This window comes from Leucoraja erinacea, chromosome 24 (assembly GCF_028641065.1).
Source record: "Leucoraja erinacea ecotype New England chromosome 24, Leri_hhj_1, whole genome shotgun sequence".
In the NCBI taxonomy this organism is placed as follows: Eukaryota; Metazoa; Chordata; class Chondrichthyes; order Rajiformes; family Rajidae; genus Leucoraja; species Leucoraja erinaceus.
In genome coordinates, this window is record NC_073400.1 from 19,628,637 (window position 1) to 19,654,089 (window position 25,453).

The 25,453-nt window shown below is 44.4% G+C and overlaps 1 long non-coding RNA gene across 2 annotated transcripts; it reads left to right on the forward strand.

Moving 5' to 3' along the window:
• LOC129708732 (uncharacterized) lies at window positions 1-23,065 on the forward strand. 2 transcript variants are annotated; one of them, XR_008725400.1, is made up of 5 exons: window positions 1-206; window positions 2,717-2,830; window positions 5,792-5,891; window positions 17,798-17,868; window positions 20,910-23,065. It is a non-coding gene; the product is annotated as an uncharacterized LOC129708732 (long non-coding RNA). The 2 variants fall into 2 exon arrangements; XR_008725401.1 differs by lacking the exon at window positions 17,798-17,868.
• Window positions 23,066-25,453: the final 2,388 nt, after the last annotated feature.

Consider the following 25,453-nt stretch of genomic DNA (forward strand, 5'->3'; position numbering starts at 1 on the left):
CTCTCTCTCTCTCTCTCTCTCTCTCTCTCTCTCTCTCTCTTTTTGATGACAAAGGTGGTTTTTGTCCTTGTACACATCATTGAAACAGGCAAGGACAGCAAGCAGCTAAGGGGGCAGATAGACTGTCAGCCTTCGTCACAAACACAGAGCAGGAATGTTTCGCTGCAATCCCACCTGGGCCTGCTCGCCCCGTGAACCACAGAGGAGTGAGTCAGAAAGAAATGCTGCCTGACCTGCTGAGTTACTCCAGCACTTTGTGTCTATCTTTGTACTAATCCCTCTCCTCCACTCACTCTTTTTCCTCAGTTTGTCGAGGCCCATTCAGTCTCGATCAGTCTCTCTTTGTCAATATACTCTCACTCTTTCTGTGTCACTGTCGTTTTGCTTCAAGCAATTCACATTACCTCCTGGTCCCTTCATATTTTTAGTGTCTCTCTCTGTGATCTGTCAGTTTTTGTTTCTGTCTGTCTGTCTGTCTGTCTGTCTGTCTGTCTGTCTGTCTGTTACAGTCTGTATTTCTCTCGCACACTCTCTATATGTGGACTCTAGCTCCATTCTCCACTTCACACATCTCTCAAGTTGTTGATCACATTTGTTCTGAGCCTCTCTCGCTTCCTGCCACCATCACTTGTAATGTTTAATTAACACCTCACTTTGTGAGAACTAGCTCATAGCACCTTGACAGCAGCCTCTGACCTCCACTGTCAGGGTGTGATGACCTGGGGCTCTGGGCCCAGCACAATGTAGCAGTAACGAAAGCCCATCAACACCTCCACTTACTTAGACGATTGTGGAGATTTGGTATGTCAACGATAAGCATTTGACAGCACTGGGCCTCTACTCGCTGGAGTTTAGAAGGTTGCGGGAGACCTCATTGAAACTTACCGAATAATGAAAGAATAATGAGTGGATGTGGATAGGATGTTTCCACTGGTGGGAGAGTCTAGGACCAGAGGTCATAGCCTCAGAATTAAAGGCCGGTCTTTTGGAAAGGAGGTGAGGAGGAACTTCTTTAGTCAGAGGGTAGTTAATCTGTGGAACTCATTGCCACAGAGGGCTGTGGAGGCCAGGTCAGTGGATATTTTTAAGGCAGAGGTAGACAAATTCTTGATTAGAACGGGCATCAAGAATTAAGGGAATGTCCCACTTTCCCGAGTTATTCACGAATTCTCCCGAGTTTTCAAACTCGCAGAATGTTCGTAATATATACATAGAAACATAGAAAATAGGTGCAGGAGTAGGCCATTCGGCCCTTCGAGCCTGCACCACCATTCAATATGATCATGGCTGATCATCCAACTCAGTATCCTGTACCTGCCTTCTCTCCATACCCCCTGATCCCTTTAGCCACAAGGGCCACATCTAACTCCCTCTTAACTAAAGCCAATGAACTGGCCTCAACTACCTTCTGTGGCAGAGAATTCCAGAGATTCACCACTCTCTGTGTGAAAAATGTTTTCTTCATCTCGGTCCGAAAAGATTTCCCCCTTATCCTTAAACTGTGACCCCTTGTTCTGGACTTCCCCAACATCGGGAACAATCTTCCTGCATCTAGCCTGTCCAAGATGCAGGAAGATTGTTCCCGATGTTAATACCCGCTGGCTCGTTATGCCAGCCGTAGGTACTCGGGGCTATTTTTTTTACTCGTGGACATTTTTCATCAGGCCGATAAAACGTCCCGACTTACCTGATGCCCCGAGTAACTACGGCTGGCATAACGAGCCGCTACAATATATCCACGGACTCCTACGACCTCCTACGGACTTGTTACGAACATTCTGCGAGTTTGAAAACTTAGGAGAATTCGTGAATAACTTGGGAGAATTCGTGAATAACTCGGGAAAGTGGGACAGGCCCTTTATGGGTAGAAGGGAGGAAAATGGGATTAGAAGGCAGAGATCATCCATGATTGAATGGCAGAGTAGAGTCGATGGACCGAATGGCCCAATTTTATTCTACAACATGTGAACGTGAATATGCTGTTGAACTTCTACAGGTAGTTGTATAACAATCTTGTTCAGCAAGATCACGGTGGTGCAGCGGTAGAGTTGCTACTTTACAATGAATGCAGCGCCGGAGACCCGGGTTCGATCTGTACGGAGTTTGTACGTTCTCCCCGTGACCTGCGTGGGTTTTCTCCGAGATCTTCGGTTTCCTCTCATACTCCAATGACATACAGGTTTGTAGGGTAATTAGCTTGGTAAAGGTGAAAATTGCCCCTAGTGGGGGTAGGATAGTGTTAATGTGTGGGGATCACTGGTCGGCGCGGACCCAGTTGGGACAAGGGTCCGTTTTTGTGCTGTATCTCTAAACTAAACTAAACTAAACTGGAACATGCAGGAACAAAGGAGATTGTAAGAAGTGCTGAACACCACCAATTTTTTTAATCATGGGTACTGATCACTTCACCATCAATAGGACACTGCTTCAAAAAAAGCAGGGAGCATCATCAAAGACCCACAACCCCCTGGAATGTCTCTCTGTTCACTCCTAGAATCAGGAAGAAGGTTTAAAAGTCTGAATACCATGACCACCAGGTTCGATTATAACTCCGGCCCAACAAACATTAGGCTCTTGAACACAACAAAACACTAACTAAACTATAAACCGTGGACTGACTTTGATTGCTCTAAGGACTTCAGCCCTTTTTGCATGTATTTTTTGAACGGAGGGGGTGAGGTTAATTACAAATTTATTTCTTTTATTTTTGTTACAGGCCCTTTTAACAAAAATGAACAGACTGCAACTCCTGCCCTCACTCCGCACTTACAGAATGTCATGCCATAGGAGAGACAGTTTCTCACAGTGATGGGAAGCGAGACAGAAAAAGGTGGGTTGCCTTCTGTAATCTTTCTCTTTGCCTCTCTCTTTTTTCTGTTAAATGAATAATGGTGCTGTATATACTGTAGCAAGGAGGATTATCTTAGTTAACATAATGATATTGATCAGATGGAAAGTGTCGAGTTATGCTTGTAATAAGGCTCGTACCACGACGTAAACAGAGTATACCTTTAATCTGTACAATAACAGCAGCCACTGCAACAGCCTCGTGTAAGCCCAGGCCTCTCTCTCCAACTGCCGACACCCTGGGTTTTCCAGACACAACCGGTTACTGGAGCCTGGCTTCTGGCAGGGTCCTAGTGCCCCTCTGCTCAGCCTTACTCTATTATTGCATAATACCACAGAAAGTTGGGCAGAGCAATGGCAGATGCAGTTAAATCTTGTCAAAAGCAAGGTGACGCTTTTAGGAAGTCAAATAAGGGAAGTAAATGGTCAGACCCTAGGGAGTGTAGATGGGCAGAAGAATCTTCAGGTGCAAGTCCACAGATTCATGAATGTGGCAACACATATATCCTTCCCTTATTTGACTGCCGAAATGCATCATTTTGCAGAGAGATAGGATGGTGAAGAAGATATATGGATGCATGCCCTCACCAACTGTAGCATAGAATCTAAGAGCTGGAACATCATGCTTTATCCAAATGCTTGTAGATCCTGTTCCCTAAGGATTCCCTCCAATAGCACTTACATCAGGCTCATCGGTCAGTAGTTCCCCAAGTTATCCTTGCTGCCCTTCTTAAATACAACATTAGCCACCCTCTAGTCTTCCAGAACACCTGTGGCTAACAATGATGCAAAAATCTTTGCAAAGGCCTCCACAATTTCTGTCTTAATTGTACTGTATGTACTTGGTTAGACCATGGGGATTAATCCACCTTCTTGTGCTAAAATATGTCAACATCTCCTCCTTGGTAATTCTATAAGATTTAAGGCAACACAAATCATTTGCCTCAATTCCTTAGCTTCCAAGAGAATCATCTTCACCGTCGATGATAGCACTTACTTTAGTGTCATCTGCAAACTTCCTTCCGTGAAGCCAATTCTGTATCCAGTCAGCAAGCTCCCCCAGGATCCCATGCAATCTAACCTTCTAGAGAAACCTACCATGCTGAATCTTATCAAAGGCCTTGCTGGTCCATAGAAACAACATCAATGGCATTGCCCTTGTTTAATTTCTTGATTACTTGTTCAGAAAACTCAATCAAATTCAAAAGGCACTTCAATCACTTGTCCTACCTCATTCCCTGGAGAAGATCTAGTGTTGCGGCCCTCTCTATATTGACTAAGGGAACTTTCTTGAACACACAAAACAAATTTCATTCCAACCAAGCCCTTTACACCTGGAGATGCAGTCAATATTAGGGAAGGTGAATTTTCCCACTAATACCCACTAAATTTCCCACTAATACCCCATTAAATGTCCCATTCTTATTTTTACAGGTCTCTGCAATCACTCTACACTTCTTTAAATATCCTGCTGTTGTGGGGGTGTGGGGATGGGGAATCTATAATAGTCCCATCAATCTGATCACCCCCTTCCTGTTTCTAAGTTCTACTCATGTAGCTTTATTGGACACTGGCCCATGAATATCCTCTCTGAGCATAGTATTTATGTCTTCCTTGTAATTTTTTACCATCAGAGAGCTGATGGGTCTCAATATCCAGATCCCTGTGGAGATCAGGGGCTATTGTCAAGGTGATGAGCGGTTCTCACAGGACGAGGGGTTAATGAAACACTAATCAAATGGTGGCAGGAAATGACGGAGGTTCAGAACACTACTGATCAACAAGTGGAGAGATGTGTGAAGCAAACAATGGAGCTGGGCTCCATCTGTAGAGAAAAGGTGTGAAAAGGATATCGAGGCAGAGGTAGGCAGGAGCAAAGACAAATTTAAAGGCTGATAGTACAGCTGAGCGAGACTAAAGATTTTGCAAGACCAGGGAGGTAAGAATCAGCACAGGAGCACCACAGGAGCACCTCAAGGCTGCGTGCTCAGCCCCCTGCTGTACTCACTCTATACTCATGCTTGTGTAGCCGGACATAATGTGAACTCTATCAAGTTCGCCGATTACACCACTGTTGTGGGACGAATCACAGATGGTAATGAGTCAGAGGATAGAACTGAGATCGACCGATTGGCCAAATAGTGCCAGCACAACAACCTGGCTTTCAACACCAGTAAAACCAAGGAACTGATTGTGGACTTTTGAAGGGGTAGGATAGGAACCCACAATCCCATTTATATCAACGGGACAATAGTGGAAGGTCAAAAACTTCAAATTCCTGGGCATGCATATTTCCGAAGATCTTTCCTAATTCCAGCACACTGATGCAATTAAAAAGAACTACTTCCTGAGAAGATACGGAGTGTCGGTATGTCAAGGAGGACTCTCCCGAATTTCTACAGGTGCACAGTAGAGAGCATACTGACTGGCTGCATCATGGCATTTCCCTCATCCGCATTTCCTCTATGTCCTGTAGTTCTGCTCTTATTCCACCTACCTCCAGACAGAATAATGATAGAGTTCCCATGTTCCTCATTAATCACATCACCAGCCACCACATCCATCACATCATACTCTGACATTTCACTCATCGCCAGGGTGATCCCACCAGTAGACGGCTCCTTCCATAATTCCTTGGTTCACCCATCCTTTCCCACCCAATACACCCCTCCCCAGGTATCCGCAGGAGATATAACACCTGTCCCTATACCTCCTCCCTCACCTTCATCCAGGGACCCCAGCAGTCCTTCCAGATGGGTCAGAGGTTCACGTGCACCCCCTCGAAACTCATCTACCGCATCTGTTATTCCTGATGTGGCCTCTTGTACATCAGTGAGACCAAGCGTAGGCTTGACGACTGCTTCGCTGAACACATGCAATTGGTCCGCCAAGGCTTACTGGATCTCCCGGTTGCTAACATTTTAATTCTCCTTTGCATTCCCAGGCTGACCTTTCTGTCCTTGGCCTCCTCCATTGCCAGACTGAGGCCACATGCAAACTGAGGAACAGTATCTCATACTCCACGGATAGCTTACAACTCAATGGTATGAACACTGAATTTTCCCCATTTTAGGTAACCTCTAACTAACCCCCTCCCTCCTCCCTCCCCTGGGCCCCACCTGGACTCCCACCTATTCCCCTCCCTGACTCTTCCTTCACCCCCACCACCCCCGCCCGCTTAACTCAGCGGATCAGACAATAGTCTGAAGTGGGGTCCTGACCCAAAATGTCTCCTATCCATATTCTTCAGAGATACTACCTGACCTACTGAGTTACTCCAGCACTGTGTCCTTCTGTGTAAACCAGCATCTGCAGAACTTGCTGTTCTTTGTTACTCCATCTTCAATATTCTGCTAAACCTCCTCCACATCCTTCCTGTACAGTGGCTTGCAAAAGTATTCACACCCCTTGAACTTTTCCACATTTTGTCACGTTACAACCACAAACGTAAATGTATTTTATAGGGATTTTATGTGATAGACCAACACAAAGTGGTGCATAATTGTGAAGTGGAAGGAAAATGATACATGGTTTTCAAATTTTTTTCCAAATAAAAAACTGAAAAGTGTGGGGTGCAAAAGTATTCAGCCCCCCTGAGTCAATACTTTGTAGAACCACCTTTCGCTGCAATTACAGCTGCAAGTCTTTTGGGGTATGTCTCTACCAGCTTTGCACATCTAGAGACTGAAATTTTTGCCCATTCTTCTTTGCGAAATAGCTCAAGCTCAGTCAGATTGGATGGAGAGCGTCTGTGAACAGAAATTTTCAAGTCTTGCCAGAGATTCTCAATTGGATTTAGGTCTGGACTTTGACTGGGCCAATCTAACACATGAATATGCTTTGATCTAAACCATTCCATTGTAGCTCTGGCTGTATGTTTAGGGTCGTTGTCCTGCTGGAAGGTGAACCTCCACCCCAGTCTCAAGTCTTTTGCAGACTCTAACAGGTTTTCTTCCAAGATGCCCTGTATTTGGCTCCATCCATCTTCCCATCAACTCTGACCAGCTTCCCTGCCCCTGCTGAAGAAAAGCATCCCCACAGCATGATGCTGCCACCACCATGTTTCACAGTGAGGATGGTGTGTTCAGGGTGATGTGCAGTGTTAGTTTTCTGCCACACATAGCGTTTTGCATTTAGGCCAAGAACTTCAATTTTGGTTTCATCTGACCAGAGCACCTTCCTCCACATGTTTGCTGTGTCCCCCACATGGCTTGTGGCAAACTGAAAACGGGACTTCTTATGGCTTTTTTTCAACAATGGCTTTCTTCTTGCCACTCTTCCATAAAGGCCCGATTTGTGGAGTGCACGACTAATAGTTGTCCTGTGGACAGATTCTCCCACCTGAACTGTGGATCTCTGCAGCTCCTCCAGAGTTACCATGGGCCTCTTGGCTGCTTCTCTGATCAATGCTCTCCTTTCCCGGCCTGTCAGTTTAGGTGGACAGCCATGTCTTGGTAGGTTTGCAGTTGTGCCATACTCTTTCCATTTTCAGATGATGGATTGAACAGTGCTCCGTGAGATGTTCAAAGCTTGGGATATTTTTTTATAACCTAACCGTACTTTAAACTTCTCCACAACTATCCCTGACCTGTCTGGTGTGTTCCTTGGGCTTCATGATGCTGTTTGTTCACTAATGTTCTCTAACAAACCTCTGAGGCCTTCACAGAACAGCTGTATTTATACTGAGATTAGATTACACACAAGTGGACTCTATTTACTAATTAGGTGACTTCTGAAGGCAATTGGTTGCACTGGATTTTATTTAAGGGTATAGAAACATAGAAACATAGAAATTCAGGTGCAGGAGTAGGCCATTCGACCCTTCGAGCCTGCACCGCCATTCAATATGATCATGGCTGATCATCCAACTCAGTATCCCGTACCTGCCTTCTCTCCATACCCCCTGATCCCCTTAGCCACAAGGGCCCCACATCTAACTCCCTCTTAAATATAGACAATGAACTGGCCTCAACTACCCTCTGTGGCAGAGAGTTCCAGAGATTCGCCACTCTCTGTGTGAAAAAAGTTCTTCTCATCTCGGTTTTAATGGATTTCCCCCTTATCCTTAAGCTATGACCCCTTGTCCTGGACTTCCCTAACATCGGGAACAATCTTCCTGCATCTAGCCTGTCCAACCCCTTAAGAATTTTGTAAGTTTCTATAAGATCCCCTCTCAATCTTCTAAATTCTAGAGAGTATAAACCAAGTCTATCCAGTCTTTCTTCATAAGACAGTCCTGACATCCCAGGAATCAGTCTGGTGAACCGTCTCTGCACTCCCTCTATGGCAATAATGTCCTTCCTCAGATTTGGAGACCAAAACTGTATGCAATACTCCAGGTGTGGTCTCACCAAGACCCTGTACAACTGCAGTAGAACCTCCCTGCTCCTATACTCAAATCCTTTTGCAATGAAAGCTAACATACCATTCGCTTTCTTTACTGCCTGCTGCACCTGCATGCCTACCTTCAATGACTGGTGTACCAGGTCTCGCTGCATCTCCCCCTTTCCCAATCGGCCACCATTTAGATAATAGTCTGCTTTCCCGTTTTTTTGCCACCAAAATGGATAACCTCACATTTATCCACATTATACTGCATCTGCCAAACATTTGCCCACTCACCCAGCCTATCCAAGTCACCTTGCAGTCTCCTAGCATCCTCCTCACAGCTAACACTGCCCCCCTCTTAGTGTCATCCGCAAACTTGGAGATATTGCCTTCAATTCCCTCATCCAGATCATTAATATATATTGTAAATAGCTGGGGTCCCAGCACTGAGCCTTGTGGTACCCCACTAGTCACTGCCTGCCATTGTGAAAAGGACCCGTTTACTCCTACTCTTTGCTTCATGTTTGCCAGCCAGTTCTCTATCCACATCAATACTGAACCCCCAATGCCTTGTGCTTTAAGTTTGTATACTAATCTCTTATGTGGGACCTTGTCGAAAGCCTTCTGGAAGTCCAAATACACCACATCCACTGGTTCTCCCCTATCCACGCTACTAGTTACATCCTCAAAAAATTCTATAAGATTCGTCAGACATGATTTACCTTTCGTAAATCCATGCTGACTTTGTCCAATGATTTCACCACTTTCCAAATGTGCTGCTATCCCATCTTTAATAACTGACTCTAGCAGTTTCCCCACTACCGATGTTAGACTAACTGGTCTGTAATTCCCCCCTTTTCTCTCTCTCCTCCCTTCTTAAAAAGTGGGGTTACGTTTGCTACCCGCCAATCTTCAGGAACTACTCTCCAGAATCTAAAGAGTTTTGAAAGATTATTACTAATGATCCACTATTTCTGGAGCTACTTCCTTAAGTACTCTGGGATGCAGCCTATCTGGCCCTGGGGATTTATCGGCCTTTAATCCATTCAATTTTACCCAACACCACTTCCCAGCTAACCTGGATTTCACTCAGTTCCTTCATCTCATTTCATCCCCGGTCCCCTGCTATTTCCGGCAGATTATTAATGTCTTCCTTAGTGAAGACAGAACCAAAGTAGTTATTCAATTGGTCTGCCATGTCCTTGTTCCCCATGATCAACTCCCTGTTTCTGACTGCAAGGGACCTACATTTGTTTTAACTAATCTCTTTCTTTGCACATATCTATAAAAAACTTTGCAGTCAGTTTTTATGTTCCCTGCCAGCTTTCTATCATAATCTATTTTTCATTTCCTAATTAATCCCTTTGTCCTCCTCTGCTAGTCTTTGAATTTCTCCCAGTCCTCTGTTATGCTGCTTTTTCTGGCTAATTTGCACGCATCATCCTTCGCTTTGATACTATCCCTGATTTCCCTTGTTATCCATGGATGTTCAATGTACCTTCCCTGATTTATTTCTTTTGCCAAAAATGGGATGAACAATTTTTGTAGTTCATCCATGCAGTCTTTAAATGTTCTCCATTGTATATCCACCGTCAACCCTTTTAGAATTAATTGCCAGTCAATCTTGGCCAATTCACGTCTCATACCCTCAAAGTTACCTTTCTTTAAGTTCAGAACCATTGTTTCTGAATTAACAATGTCACTCTCCATCCTAATGAAGAACTCAACCATATTATGGTCACTCTTGCCCAAGGGGGCACGTACAACAAGATTGCTAACTAACCCTTCCTCATTACTCAATACCCAGTCTAAAATAGCCTGCTCTCTCGTTGGTTCCTCTACATGTTGATTTAGATAACTATCCCGCATACATTCCAAGAAATCCTCTTCCTCAGCACCCCTGCCAATTTGATTCACCCAATCTATATGTAGATTGAAGTCACCCATTATAACCGTTTTGCCTTTGTCGCACGCATTTCTAATTTCCTGTTTGATACCATCTCCAACTTCACTACTACTGTTAGGTGGCCTGTACACAACACCCACCAGCGTTTTTCTGCCCCTTAGTGTTTTGCAGCTCTACCCATACCGATTCCACATCCTCCAAACTAATGTCCTTCCTTTCCATTGCATTAATCCCCTCTCTAATCAGTAACGCTACCCCACCTCCTTTTCCTTTCTGTCTATCCCTCCTGAATATTGAATATCCCTGGATGTTCAGCTCCCAACCTTGGTCACCCTGGAGCCATGTCTCCGTGATCCCAACTATATCATAGTCATTAATAGCTATCTGCACATTCAACTCATCCACCTTATTACGAATGCTCCTTGCATTGAGACACAAAGCCTTCAGGCTTGTTTTTACAACACTCTTACCCCTTATACAATTATGTTGAAAGTGGCCCTTTTTGATTTTTGCCCTGGTTTTGTCTGCCTGCCACTTTTACTTTTCACCTTGCTACCTATTTCTTCTACCCTCATTTTACACCCCTCGGTCTCTACGCTCACACATTTAAGAAACCCTTTCCCTTTAACTCCATCCTCCACTATCCCATTCGACACCCCACCCCCCTTATTCAGTTTAAAGCCACCCGTGTAGCAGTGGCAAACCTGCCTGCCAGAATGCTGGTCCCACACCTGTTAAGATGCAATCCGTCCCTTTTGTACAGTTCCCCCTTACCCCAAAACAGATCCCAGTGATCTAAGAATCTAAATCCCTGCCCCGTGCACCAGTTGCTCAGCCACACGTTCAGGTCCCGTATCTCCCTGTTCCTGCTCTCGCCAGCACGGGGAACTGGAAGCAAACCGGACATAACAACCCTGGAGGTCCTGCTTTTCAACATTTTTCCGAGCTCTCTATAGTCACGCTGCAGAATATTCATCCCCTTTTTTCCGACATCGTTTGTGCCGACATGCACTACCACTTCCGGATGTTCACCTTCGCCCTTGAGGATTTTCTGCACTCTGTCCGTGACATCCTGGATCCTGGCACCGGGAAGGCAGCACACCATCCTCGCATCCCGTCTGTTGCCGCAGAAACCCCTGTCCGTACCTCTCACGATGGAGTCTCCCACTACAATGGCCTTGCCTGCCTTAGGCCTTTTTGGTTTTGGCTCAACAGCCCTATTCGCATCACAGGCCAGTCCGCCGCTCACGTCTTCTGTCCCAACAGCTTCTAAGCGGATGAACCTGTTTACAAGAGGTACACCACCCGGGGACGTTGGCATTCCATGCTTCCCTCCCTTTCTCACTGTTTCCCACCTTCTCTCTTCCAGTACCTTAGGTGTAACAATCGTACTGTAGGACTTGTCAAGGAACGACTCAGTTTCTCGTACGAACCGGAGGTCATCCACTTGCTTCTCCAGTTCCCCAACACGGCCCTTCAGGAGCTCTACCTGGATGCACTTTTCGCATTTGTAGCAGCCAGAGGCACCAGCGGTGTCCTTGACCTCCCACATACTGCAAGCATCGCACTGAATCAGCTTGCCTGACATCTCCTTCTTTGGTCTCTCCCCCTCAAGCGTATTGCCTGGTCTCCTCGCCGAAGACTCTCGAGCCAAAGACTCACACTTTACTCACAGGGCACTTCCCTCACAAGGCCGCTCACTCACTGCCGCTCGCAAAGAGCTGTCCTGCTTAAATTGACTGATAAATTGCCTGATTTACCAATTTACAAAGCAAATTCCTCAGTTTTCAACTGTTTTCATCCCTCTCCTCCCACTTGGGCTAGAGCCAAGTGGGAGGAAGTATCAGAGTAAAGGGGGCTGAATACTTTTGCACGCCACACTTTTCAGTATTTTATTTGTAAACAAATTTGAAAACCATGTATCATTTTCCTTCCACTTCACAATTATGCGTCACTTTGTGTTGGTCTATCACATAAAATCCCAATAAAATACATATACGTTTGTGGTTGTAACGTGACAAAATGTGGAAAAGTTCAAGGGGTACGAATACTTTTGCAAGCCACTGTAAATAAGCGAGCAGTACTACACACAAGACTCCATATGCAGCCTAACCAAAGTCCCATAAAGCTGTATCATGACTTCCTGGCTCTTGTGCTCAATGACCCGACTATGAAAGCAAGTACACCATGTGCCTACTTTAGCACTCAATCTACTTGTGTTGCCACTTTCTGGACTCCTGGATCCCTCTTACATCAATGCTATTAAGGGTCATGCCAGCAATTGTATATTTTCTTCTTACATTCAACATTCCAAAGTGCAACACCTCACAGGATTAAATTTGAGGAAGGACATTCTTGCTATTGAGGGACTGCAGCGTTGGTTTACAAGGTTATTTCCCGGGATGGCGGGACTGTCATAAGCTGAGAGAATGGAGCACCTGGGCTTGTGTACTCTGGAGTTTAGAAGTATGAGAGGATATCTTATTGAAACACATAAGATTATGAAGGGTTTGGACACGCTAGAGGCAGGAAACATGTTCCCGATGTTGGGGGAGTCCAGAACCAGGGGCCACATTTTAAGAATACGGGGTAAGCCATTTAGAACAGAGATGAGGAAACACTTTTTCACACAGAGAGTTGTGAGTCTGTGGAATTCTCTGCCTCAGAGGGCGGTGGAGGCAGGTTCTCTGGATACTTTCAAGAAAGAGCTAGATGCGGCTTTTAAAGATAGTGGAATCAGGGGATACGGGGAGAAGGCATGAACAGGGTACTGATTGGGGATGATCAGCCATGAGTACACTGAATGGCGGTGCTGGCTCGAAGGGCCGAATGGCCTACTCCTGCACCTATTGCCAATTGACACCACGTGGGAGTATTTGAGGGGACAGTGTAGAGAAAATTTCCTTCTGTGCCCAACCTGTGCCTTTTAAAAAAACATTTAAAAATTACAAATACTTCTATTCAGAAAACTAAAACAAATATACAAAATGGTAACACGAACAAAACTGCCTTTGTGGCAGTTTATAAAACAACAGTCATCAACTTTAAAATAACGTCATCCTGATCAGTAATACACTCGGTCTCCCGCGGCGACCAGTGTTCACGGGAAGGCCAGAGTCCCCGTCGACACCGCGTGTGTGTTCCCTCTCCAGGGACACGCGGGCACGGAAAAGTGGGAAGCAGCCAACCCCGACGTGGTCGTCGACTACCTGCTGCCTGGACCCGAGAATGGTCATCTTGTCCCTTGTCCCCTGGAGCAGTCCAACAGGGAGACCCCCCCCCCCCCCCCCCTCGCTCATGACCCTCCTCCCACTATACCAGATGCCCAAATCGCAGGAACGTGGGGCTAAAATTTAGCCAAAACGTGAGGAGCAGCCCCTTCAGAAAGTCGAACAGGGGCTGCAACCTCTCACACTCCATGTAGACATGGAAGTGACAGACAGCTGGTGAGTCCGTGAACCGGCTCAAGTACCTGTTACAGGCCACAACCTTGTGCAACATTCTCCACCCAGGTCCCCGATGTAAAGGGGGAGGACTCCCTTATAGAGAGACCTCCACTGGGTCCCGCTCCTGCTGTCAGGTCCAACCTGTGCCATTTTTTTTTACAAATTATTTTATTCATAAAACAAAAACCAACATACAGACTATTAACATGATCAAAGGCTGCCTATATTGGCAGTTTACAAACAAGCAATCATCAAATTAATATATCACCAACTTTAACAATAATACACTCAACCTGCCGCGGCGACCAGCATTCACGGAAGGCCTCCAGAGTCCTCGTGGACGTGTGTTCTACTCTCCACCCCAGGTCCCCGATGTACAGGGGAAGGACTCCCTGATAGAGAGACCTCCACTGGGGACCGTTCCCGCCGTCAGGTCCAACCTGTGTCCTGGGAGTGTGTGGGGACTCTATGGAGGGAGTTTCACTGTATCTAATCTGGGCTCTGGGAGTGTGTGAGGGGACGGTGTTGAGAGAGCTTTACTCTGCGTTTAACCCTTGCCCTGGGCGTATGTGACGGGACACTCTAGACGGAGCTTTCACTGTACCTAACTCATATGTTCTCCGCCTTGGGTGTGTGGAGTCCAGGGTTATACCAGCTGTGAATGTAATAAAGATGCCAGATAGAGGAAATTGAAACACAAAGATTTGCTTAGAAAAGAACTCACGGACTGAGATGTGGAGAATCACCCAGGTACAGAGCAGCAGTTCCTCAGTGTGCATCTTTCTCCAGGAACGGTCTGTTGGGAGAGAGGGCTCGGCGAGGTGCTCTCTTCCAGTGGGCACACGTTGTGAGCAGTCCGCTCATGTGACAAGAATGTAACAACACAAAGTGCGACAGAGGCCCAGGCTGGAGGAGCTGTGATCAAACACAGAAACCCACAATGTTGATTGTTACACAGCCAATGTGAGAAGTGTTTATGCAAAAGAAACAACTAATTTTTACCCACCCCAACCGCCAATAAGAATATAGATAGTTCTGCTACAGCATGTGTTTAAATAACGTGAATTGATGAATGAGAGAACGCTTATTGTATTACACTGGCCAAAATTGGTTACAACGCCATTTCCATCAGGAACCAACGAACCACATAAATCCACTTTGGAAATTAACACGCAGAAAAGAAAAGACACTGAGTGCTGGAGTAACTCAGTGGTTAGGCAGCATCTCTGGAGAATATGGATAGGTGTCCCGAAATGTTGTCTGTCCATGTCCTCCTGAGATGCTGCCTGACCCGCTGTTACTCCTGTAATTTGTCTCTTTTTTGTCATTTAGCACCTGCAGTTCCTTGTGTCTATATAAGCAGAAAGGAAATCAGTCTCGGGGAACAAAACTTTGTTTCCAACCAACACAACCCTAAACTGCCTCCTGACCCCTGGACCCCAACCCCCAGTCCCCATCTATGACCCCTGACTCCTGACCCCCTTATACCTGCTCCCCCTCTACGATGAGACCGTGATTTATCTATCTCAGCAGGACATTCCTGACAAAATATAGATTTTCTCAATTAACAAAAAATAAGTGATCTCTGCCCTGATCCACCTCAGGGATGAGCCCACACAACCTCTGGAGGCTCAAATTCATGATAATCACACCATCCCAGCAACCAAACTGTAAATCCATTCTGGACTCCCTCCTTTTCCTTTCCAAGGGAAGAAAGCCAGAATGGCACAGTTGCAATGAGGGTGGTGAGAAAACAGCAAAATAGGTAGGTGGGGGGGGGGGGGGGGGGGGCATAGTGATAGGTGGATACAGGTGAGGAGGGGGGATTGATTATCAGATGGGTGGACAAATGCTAGAGATGAAAAAGTAACAGGAGGCTGTAAGATAAGGAAAAAATGTGGGTAAAATGTGAAGCCAGAGGAAACAATGTTGGTGGAAATATAAAAATGCCTTACTGGTCAAACGCCTTGTGTTAAAATAAATGTAATATAATCTGATATCTAGTATCCTTCTAAATACTTTATCACGCCAATGTTTACTGTACCAACTGTATCGACTAGTTTCTCTTCGATGTTTGACTGCACCACACCTTTCAAATCGACATCTAACAAATTAGTTTAAACCCTCCAAATAGAACAGGCAAATGTTCCCCCAAGAATGTTGATTCGGTTTTAGCTTCAGCTGCATCTCACCCATTTCATGTAGGTCGCCTTCCCCAGAAGTGGCCCAGTGATCCAAAGATCTAAAGCCTACCCTCTTACAACCTTTTCGTCACAGATTATTCTGACCATTCCTCCTATTCCTGTACTCACACGACATGGCATCGGAATACACCCGGTCTTTAAACCACGACCTAGCTCTCGTTGCAGTACCTCATCCCTCTTTTTACATGTCATTGGTACCAGTGTTGACCATGACCTCCCCTGTTAACCCTTGCCTTGCAGCTGCCATAAGACACTTCTAACCTGCACGAGGGAATCTTGTTTGTGCCCACAGAAACATTTGCCTGCTCTCTTTATATCTGAAGCTCCTATGGCTGTAGTTCTCCTCACTGTTTTCTCCCGAGATCCCCTTTGCTGTTGCTGCATCGCCCTAATGTGTGACATCAATTCCAAACTTTTTCCCACCAAATCTTTATTTTTTTCGACATGTCCTCTGCTTCTCTGCCATGCATCCGAATAGTCTTAGAACATTCATGAATGACCACATCACCCTCCATCATCAATGCCTTCCAATCACCACGGAGTTGTGGGTACTGGCAGAAGTTTTATTTTCGCAATAAATCTCCCTATTGTCTCATCAGAATCATTTTTCACAAAGTTTGCTGTTATCAGATGTTCGTCTGATGGTTCTGTCAATTTCTTGTGTCTGATGGTGATCTTGTGTCTGATGGTGATCTGGATTACGACATAATACTAATAATATATTTTATTGTCATTGCACATAGGTGCAACGAGATTTGGTATTCAGCTTCCATCCGATTGTCATAACTTAAACAAGTAATAAAATGTAGATACCCCGAGAAACATGATTTATATTAAAAAAAGAACAATAAAACAACCTAAAGTGTAAATATGTCTATGTCGGGACGATGTGCGTGAATACAGTTCATGGGGGTGGGGGGCACTCAGCAGGGCCGGTTCAGAGCAGCGGATGAAGCTGTTCCTGAGTCTGGAGGTGCGGGTGTAGAAGGCCTTGTAACGTCTGCCAGAAGGTAGGAGTTTGAACAGACTATTACAAGGGTGTGAGGAGTCTTTGTGGATGCAGACAGCCTTCCTGAGGCACCGTGTGTAGTAGATGCCCTCCAAGGCTGGTAGCTGTGTCCCAATAATCTTCTGCACCCTGTGGTTGACGCGCTGAAGAGCTCTCCTCTCCGCCTCCGTGCTGCTGAGATACCACACATGACCTAGTAGAGAACAATTCTGGCCATTCGTTCAATACCATTTAGCAGAGGTAGCACCATAATGTTTTATCAGTGATATAGCAACACTCACAAAGGAGGCAAGAGCCTCTACATCAATTGCAACTTTACAGTTGTAATGTGTAAATCCACAACTAGACTCTATTGCATTTATTATCTCTTCTGGACAGGCCCAGAGATTCTCTCCTTGATGACATCTATCCAACCTCGTGCCCGTCGATTCTCATCTATTTAACGTAGGTCACTTTCCCCAGAAGTGTCCGGGTGAGCCAAAGATCTAAAGCCCGCCCTCTTATACCAATCCTTTAGTCACGCATTCTTCTGACATGTTTCCCTATTTCTGTACTAACTCGGTGGCATCAGTAATACAGGTAATACTCTTTAAATTATGACATAAACCTAAACATCAGAGGAAGATGACTGACTGGTGCCTTCCCTCACTGTGGGAAACTTTTGGGGATGTTTTATGTTGAACTCTATCGTGTGTTGAAATCTTTATTTTATTGTATGGCTGTATGTGGATCACATTTCACTGTGCCAACTGGCACATGTGACAAATAAATGTATCTTGTATCTTATATCTCTCAAAATTCTTGATGCAGTACCTTATCCCTCTTTGTATATGTCATTGGAACCCGTGTTGACCATGACCTCGACTATTTACCCTTCCCTTTTAGAATGCCCTGTAGCTGCCATAAGTCACCTCTAACCTGCACGATCACATTGCAGAGATGACAACCTACTCTTGCACCTATGGCCTAGCTCTCAGAATTGTTCTCATCCATCTTTCCACATGTCAATGAAACCAATGTTGACCATGACCTCTGGCTGTTTTCCCTCCTCTTTTAGAATCTCCTGCAGGTGCTGACTCATCCCTAACACAGTGATAGAGCTGCTGCCTCATAGTGCACGAGACCCAGGTTTGATCCCGACCTCGTCTGCTGCCTGTGTGTAGTTTGCATGTTCTCCCTGTGACTGTGTGGGTGCGCCGATTTCTTCCCACATCTCAAAAATGTACGAGTTTGTAGATTGATCGGCCTCTGCAAAATTGCCCATAGTGTGCAGGTAGTAAATGAGAAAGAGGGATAACATAGAACTAATATGAAATGAACTGTGCGTTACTGATTAGAGAGGGGATTAATGCAATGGAAAGGAAGGACATTAGTTTGGAGGATGTGGAATCGGTATGGGTAGAGCTGCACAACACTAAGGGGCAGAAAACGCTGGTGGGTGTTGTGTACAGGCCACCTAACAGTAGTAGTGAAGTTGGAGATGGTATCAAACAGGAAATTAGAAATGCGTGCGACAAAGGCAAAACAGTTATAATGGGTGACGTCAATCTACATATAGATTGGGTGAATCAAATTGGCAGGGGTGCTGAGGAAGAGGATTTCTTGGAATGTATGCGGGATAGTTATCTAAATCAACATGTAGAGGAACCAACGAGAGAGCAGGCTATTTTAGACTGGGTATTGAGTAATGAGGAAGGGTTAGTTAGCAATCTTGTTGTACGTGCCCCCTTGGGCAAGAGTGACCATAATATGGTTGAGTTCTTCATTAGGATGGAGAGTGACATTGTTAATTCAGAAACAATGGTTCTGAACTTAAAGAAAGGTAACTTTGAGGGCATGAGACGTGAATTGGCCAAGATTGACTGGCAATTAATTCTAAAAGGGTTGACGGTGGATATGCAATGGAAGACATTTAAAGACTGCATGGATGAACTACAAAAATTGTTCATCCCAGTTTGGCAAAAGAATAAATCAGGGAAGGTAGTACATCCATGGATAACAAGGGAAATCAGGGATAGTATCAAAGCGAAGGATGATGCGTACAAATTAGCCAGAAAAAGCAGCATACCGGAGGACTGGGAGAAATTCAAAGACCAGCAGAGGAGGACAAAGGGCTTAATTAGGAAAGGAAAAATAGATTATGAAAGAAAACTGGCAGGGAACATAAAAAACTGACTGCAAAAGTTTTTATAGATATGTGAAAAGAAAGAGATTAGTTAAAACAAATGTAGGTCCCTTGCAGTCAGAAACAGGTGAGTTGATCATGGGGAACAAGGATATGGCGGACCAATTGAATAACTACTTTGGTTCCGTCTTCACTAAGGAAGACATAAATAATTTACCAGAAATAGCAGGGGACCGCGGGTCAAAGGAGTTGGAGGAATTGAGTGAAATCCAGGTTAGCCGGGAAGTGGTGTTAGGTAAATTGAATGGATTAAAGGCCGATAAATCCCCAGGGCCAGATAGGCTGCATCCCAGAGTACTTAAGGAAGTAGCTCCAGAAATAGTGGATGTATTAGTAATAATCTTTCAAAACTCTTTAGATTCTGGAGTAGTTCCTGAAGATTGGCGGGTAGCAAACGTAACCCCACTTTTTAAGAAGGGAGGGAGAGAGAAAATGGGGAATTACAGACCAGTTAGTCTAACATCGGTAGTGGGGAAACTGCTAGAGTCAGTTATTAAAGATGGGATAGCAGCACATTTGGAAAGTGGTGAAATCATTGGACAAAGTCAGCATGGATTTACGAAAGGTAAATCATGTCTGACGAATCTTATAGAATTTTTCGAGGATGTAACTAGTAGCGTGGATAGGGGAGAACCAGTGGATGTGGTGTATTTGGACTTCCAGAAGGCTTTCAACAAGGTCCCACATAAGAGATTAGTATACAAACTTAAAGCACAAGGCATTGGGGGTTCAGTATTGATGTGGATAGAGAACTGGCTGGCAAACAGGAAGCAAAGAGTAGGAGTAAACGGGTCCTTTTCACAATGGCAGGCAGTGACTAGTGGGGTACCGCAAGGCTCAGTGCTGGGACCCCAGCTATTTACAATATATATTAATGATCTGGATGAGGGAATTGAAGGCAATATCTCCAAGTTTGCGGATGACACTAAGCTGGGGGGCAGTGTTAGCTGTGAGGAGGATGCTAGGAGACTGCAAGGTGACTTGGATAGGCTGGGTGAGTGGGCAAATGTTTGGCAGATGCAGTATAATGTGGATAAATGTGAGGTTATCCATTTTGGTGGCAAAAAACGGGAAAGCAGACTATTATCTAAATGGTGGCCGATTGGGAAAGGGGGAGATGCAGCGAGACCTGGGTGTCATGGTACACCAGTCATTGAAGGTAGGCATGCAGGTGCAGCAGGCAGTAAAGAAAGCGAATGGTATGTTAGCTTTCATTGCAAAAGGATTTGAGTATAGGAGCAGAGAGGTTCTACTGCAGTTGTACAGGGTCTTGGTGAGACCACACCTGGAGTATTGCGTACAGTTTTGGTCTCCAAATCTGAGGAAGGACATTATTGCCATAGAGGGAGTGCAGAGACGGTTCACCAGACTGATTCCTGGGATGTCAGGACTGTCTTATGAAGAAAGACTGGATAGACTTGGTTTATACTCTCTAGAATTTAGAAGATTGAGAGGGGATCTTATAGAAACTTACAAAATTCTTAAGGGGTTGGACAGGCTAGATGCAGGAAGATTGTTCCCGATGTTAGGGAAGTCCAGGACAAGGGGTCACAGCTTAAGGATAAAGGGGAAATCCTTTAAAACCGAGATGAGAAGAACTTTTTTCACACAGAGAGTGGTGAATCTCTGGAACTCTCTGCCACAGAGGGTAGTTGAGGCCACTTCATTGGCTATATTTAAGAGGGAGTTAGATGCGGCCCTTGTGGCTAAGGGGATCAGGGGGTATGGAGAGAAGGCAGGTACGGGATACTGAGTTGGATGATCAGCCATGATCATATTGAATGGCGGTGCAGGCTCGAAGGGCCGAATGGCCTACTCCTGCACCTAATTTCTATGTTTCTATGTTTCTATGTTTCTGACCCTTTGGGCCTGTTTCAATGCTGTATTTCTAGACTAAACCAAACATAGGTGCAACAATGTTGTGCCCACAGAAATACCTGCCTGCTCTTACATTTGAATCTCCTCATTTCCTTTCTTTCCCTAGGGCCACGAACGAGGAAACCATCACCCCAAATGGAATGCAATGCAGAACCAAAGATCCTAGAGGAGCAAGATAGACCACTCTTCCGAAATTCAATGGGCTGACGTGTAGTACGTGACGGAACGTCACGGCCGCCATTTTTCAATGCGACACGCGACTTCCGGTATGCCACCCGCTGTGATCCAAAGCAAAGATTATAGAGCTCCGCTATAATCTTTGATCCAAAGCAAAGATCCTCGAGTATCTTGTAGCGGGAACAGCCCCCTCCTTTGTGTAGTTTCCCTTGCATTGTATTGCTTTAACACACACTGCAAAAAATTAAATTTAACGTATATATATTTAATATATTTATATGAATGTGTGTCTGTGTGTGTGAGAGGCAAGTTAGAGATAATAAAGTTTATTCTCATGTATCAGAAGCAACTTTGATTTAAATCATCACTATTAATTTATTTGTCTTGTAAGATGATATACATAAACCATAAAGGCAATTATATATATAATTATATAGTAATAATAAATATATGCATATATATATATTTATACACACACATATATACACACATACACATACATATGCACACATACAAATGCACATACATATTGATACATTTATATGCATACATATATACACATATATAAACATATATATATATATATACACATACATATATACACACATATACATGCATATATACACATACATGCATATATACACATACATATATATTTATATATATTATCATTTTCCAACGATCAATAGATTTACGATCAGCTCCTGTGGATTGGATGATAGCTAATGCTATCCCACTTTTCAAGAAAGGAGCGTGAGAGAAAACGGGAAATTACAGACCAGTTAGCCCGACTTTGGTGGTGTGAAAGATGCTGGAGTCAATTATTAAAGATGCAATAATGGGGCATTTGGATAGCAGTAAAAGGATCTGTCCAAGTCAACATGGATTTATGAAAGGGAAATCATGTTTGACTAATCTTCTGGATTTTGTTGACACAAGGCTTGGTGTTGGGGCTGCAACTGTTTACCATATATATTAATGATTTGGAAAAGGGAAATAGGAGCAAAACTAATGCATACATACCTACATATTTAAATTCATCTGATAAGTTGGTCAAATAACATGGGCACCTTCTTGCTTTTTTTGAGACATGGATTTTTTAAATGTGAATGTCTCATAGCAACACATTTGTGGGTCAACAGTATTTTGTACCAACCCCCACAATTTCAAATAATTCTAAATAGAACTTCTTAAACAAGGAAAACAATTTTTATTTACATCATTTTGTGTGGCTGTCAAGGTAGCTGTGTTGACTGTAATTATGAGACTGCCGGGCAGTATCACTGTGAATGGTGGTGGCTGTGTGTTTTAATGCAAGTGTGAAAAGGATAGTCAATTTAAAGAGACAATGTGAGAACCATCAGGGTTTCATCCAGGAACCAATTTAAAGGCAAGTTTCCATCAATTACAGTATTTTAATTGAAAATCTTACTCTTAATATTCTTCCTAATTTAGGCTTTTTGTGTTCCCTCTTGAACCTTGTGTCTCCCAGAGCCTCTGGGGAGGTTCTGGAGATACAATCACCCAATCTTGAGGCAAATAACCATCTTTAAAACTGGCATTGCCTCTGCCTTTAATTCTACATTCTCCGAGGATGCTGGATGCCGCGACAATCTCTTGCAACAAGTACAGAAAGGCAGTCAGCTGCAAAAAGATCAAAGAGAGGAAAGAGTATGGAAGGGAAAGGCTTTTCAGAATCATAATCAGATTTTATTTTCCAAGTATGTTTTGCAATATACGAGGAATTTCATTGGCCAGGTCAGTCATACAATTAAAAGCAACAGCACTCAAAAACACATTTTAATACGGACATTCACCAAAGTGACTCCTACACATTCCTCACTGTGATGGAAGGCGAAATAAAGTTCAAGTCCCTTCCTTTTGTTCTTCCTCGGTCGGGGGCCTCAAGCCCCCCGTTCAAACTCCGTTCAATGGTGAACTCCTCTTGGTCTCCAGGCCTATAGTGCTGCACAAATCACTGCACCACATGCATCTATTTATTCATTTTTCACATGGTTCATATGCAGCTGGATATTAACTTGCTGACATGGAAAGAGATGCAGTGAGCATTCAATAGTTCAGACTTCTGTGCGAATTAAGGGGCTGCTTGATGGGCTGAGGGTAATCGAGATTGTCTGATTGTCATTCTTTTGGAAGAACTGATGGAAGTTCTTATGGAAAAGCTGATGAATTGACTACGGGATGAGCTGGTGGGCTCGAGGATTGCTGGATGAGTGTTCTAGAAATATAGAAAATAGGTGCAGGAGGAGGCCATTTGGCACTTCGAGCCAACACCGCCATTCATTGTGATCATGGCTGATCAGCCCCAATCGATAACCCATGCCTGCCTTCTCCCCATATCCCTTGATTCCACTAGCCCCTAGAGATCTATCTAACTCTCTCTTAAATCCACCCAGTGATTTGGCCTCCACTGCCCTCTGTGGCAGGGAATTCCACAAATTCACAACTCTCTGGGTGAAAAAGTTTTTTCTCACCTCAGTCTTAAATGGCCTCCCCTTTGTTCTAAGACTGTGGCCCCTGGTTCTGGACTCGCCCAACATTGGGAACATTTTTCCTGTATCTAGCTTGTTCAGTCCTTTTATTCATTTAGATGTTTCTATAAGATCCCCTTGCATCTAACAAGAGTGTTTTATTGTCATGTAGAACAATTTCCTGCATCTAGCTTGTCCCAGATAGAACAATTAAATTCTTACTTTCAGCAGCACAACAGAATCTGTAAACATAGTACACCGTAAACAATATGATAAGATCCCCCCTCATCCTTCTAACCTCCAGTGAATACAAGCCTAGTCTTTTAAATCTTTCCTCATATGACAGTTCTGTTAGGTTATTTGATGGTTAGGACAGGTTTAGAGGGGTATGGGCCAAATGCAGTCATGTGGGACTAGTGTAGATGGGACATGTTGGCCAGCGTGGGCAAGTTGAGCTGAAGGGCCTGCTTCTACGCTGTGAGACTCTATGACTAGGTGATCTGTTGAGGCTGGTGGTATGCCATGAGGAACAATGGGCATGGACCTTTGTAAACCACCACCTGGTTGAGTCTCCTTGAGTCACCATCGGCATTGATAACATCAGTCAGGGGTTGATGATCTGCAAAAAACAAGTTGGTCTCATTCTTGTTCTCTCATGCGATACAGGCAGCAGCTCTGAACTGCCTGTGTTTGCCTTCTTGGCTGTCTTGTCAAATTACGCTGGAGATTAGAGTCACCCCTGAAACAAACAGTGCCTTGTGATCCACAGGGGAAAAATAAAATCTAAATGCAAAACAATGGATGGTTTAAATCAAAGAAAATGATACAAAGAAGCCATTAGAGCAATACCGATCTAGGAAACTGAGAGCAGATTTTACAATGCATTTAAACCTCTCCCATTTTTATGAGATGCATTCCTGGAATATGTAGGAAGTTTATTGTAACCTAGTGCCCTAGTGGATTAAGGGCGTCATGGTGGTGCAGCAGTAAAGTTGCTGCCTTACAGTGGGTGCTGTCTGTACTGAGTTCGTACATTCTCCCCGTGACTGAATGGGTGTTCTCCGAGATCTTCGGTTTCCTCCCACACTCCAAAGACATACAGGTTTGTAGGCTTGGTATAAGTGTAAATTGTCCCTCTAGGATCTTTGTGCAGAACCTCTGTCAGGAAGGGATTGGTCACATGGGATGCCTCTACTATCTACGCTGGCCTAGTACTCCACCTAGTGGCCACCCATTGATTTCTGCCTGTACAGATATCGCTGGTGGGACTGCTCACTGAACCTGCTGCTCACAATGTCCTCACCATCACTGGTGCTCCATAGTGAATCCATCCAGTGTGTGAACATGGTCAGTCAGGTGCTGCAGCTAGACACAGAGAAAAGGCAATTCTGGATTCAGTGTTGTCTAATGAACCACATTTGATAAGAGAACTCGAGGTAATGGAACTGCTTGGAGGCAGTGATCATAATATGATTAGTTTTAATCTGCAATTTGAGAAGGAGCAAGTTAAATCGGAAGTGGCAGTGATGCAGCTGAACAAAGGGGACTATGAAGGCATGAGAGAGGAGCTGGTCAAGGTAGACTGGAAAGGGATCCTAGCAGTGGAACAGCAATGGCAGGAATTTCTGGGCATAATCCAGAAGACGCAGGATCATTTCATTCCAAAAAGGAAGAAAGATTCTAAGGGGAGTAGGAGGCAACCGTGGCTGAAGAGAAGTTACAGATAGAATAAAACTAAAAGAAAAGATGTATAACACAGCAAAGAGTAGCCGGAAGCCAGAGGATTGGGGAAAATTTTATAGGACAACAGAAGGAAACAAAACGGGCAATACGGGCTGAAAAGATGAAGTACCAGGGGAAGCTGGCCAGGAATATAAAGAAGGACAGTAAAAGCTTCTTTAGATATGTTAAGGGAAAAAGAGTAGCAAAGTCAAATGTGGGTCCCTTGAAGGCAGACACGGGTGAAATTATTATGGGTAAC